Source organism: Limulus polyphemus, unplaced genomic scaffold (assembly GCF_000517525.1).
Source record: "Limulus polyphemus unplaced genomic scaffold, Limulus_polyphemus-2.1.2 Scaffold3163, whole genome shotgun sequence".
Lineage (NCBI taxonomy): Eukaryota > Metazoa > Arthropoda > Merostomata > Xiphosura > Limulidae > Limulus > Limulus polyphemus.
In genome coordinates this window covers 85,707-87,233 of record NW_013668773.1, presented here as the reverse complement: position 1 = coordinate 87,233, position 1,527 = coordinate 85,707, and positions in this window count along the sequence as shown.

Below are 1,527 nucleotides of genomic sequence, written 5' to 3'. Positions count from 1 at the left end.
CGCAATTTTCTTATAGTCATTACCGCTCGCTTGACTCAATTATCTGTCTCTATATCTGTCTTTCTGCAATTACATCTCCGCTTTATTTGCCGGGCTTATATACTAAAGTAGAGGGCGCCTGGAAAAGACTACAGTCATGATCCTTCTAGAAACTCCAGTGCGCATGCTTCCAGCATCGCGTGACTTCCGCTGTCGTAACAGAGGTTATAATTTCTTTGTATAGGTCACTGGTTAGGCCACATTTGGAATATTTTGTTCGGTCTTGGGCTCCTTACCTAAGGAAAAACATTGAGTTGTTGGAAAGGGTTCAGAGAAGGGTTACTAGAATGATGCCTGGGATGGAGGGATTGTCATACGAGAGAAGCAGAAATATCTCAACTTGTTTTCTCTTGAAAAAAGAAGAGTTAGAGTGGATCTGATTGAGGTGTTTAAGACTGTAAAGGGAATCAATAGTGTTGATACATCATCTTTTTTCATATTTAACAGTGAGAATAGTAGGGCTATGGGAAACAAATATAAATTTTGACAGTGTAAGAGTCATCTTCATTTAAGACAGTTTTATTTTTCTAACAGGGTGGTTGGCCTTTGGAATGGGTTGGCTTCAGATGTTGTAGAGACATTAAATTTAAGTGAGTTTAAGAAAAAGCTTGATTAGTATATGAATGATAAGAGCTGGTTTTAACATTTTTCATTATTTTAATTTAGTTTAGAGGATGGAACAGCCGAGATGGACCAATAGTTCCCATGTTGTCCCAAAACGTTATGCTATGTTAAAATGTTGTAATTTGTTGGCCTTAGTTTACAATGACCTTCTGACGGAAATACCCCGCTAACTGAATTACTTCTACAATTTCAGATATGATCTATCAAGTAGCTGAATAACCGCGATAACTAATACGGATCCAAATACTTCATTGAATAATTGAAACAAAGCAACTTTAAATAAAACTGACTCAATACTTCACTGACTCTCGTATTAAATAATCTACTCTTGTCTCTCGATACTCTCGAATTTATTAGACTCTTGACGTCAACAGTAAAATTTTCTAGATTTTATAAGCCAAGTTTTATAAATTATTGATCTTAATGTAACGCACTTTCCAACTAACATCTAAGTTAGAGCATTGTGAATATAGCTTACCCATTACTAATACAATCATAATATAGTTGCAACGTAATTTCACCATAGGTGGCTCAGCAGAAAGTCTTTGTCTCTTAACTAAAAACTGGATTTCGATACTCATGGTGGACAAAGCACAAATTGCCTATTGTGTAGCTTTGAACTTAACAACAAACAAATTGTTACGACAGCGGAACTCACGTCACGCTGTTAACACTTCATGAGATTTTCGAAGGATTTTGACTTTTTCTGACAACTCTAGTCTGTTGTAGGCAACTTCTTTTTTTAGTATATAAGCCCGGCAAATAAAGCGGAGATAGGATTGCAGACAGATAGATATAGAGACAGGTAATTGAGTCAAGCGAGCGGTAGTGACTGTAAGTAAAGTGCGTGAATCGCTGTGAATT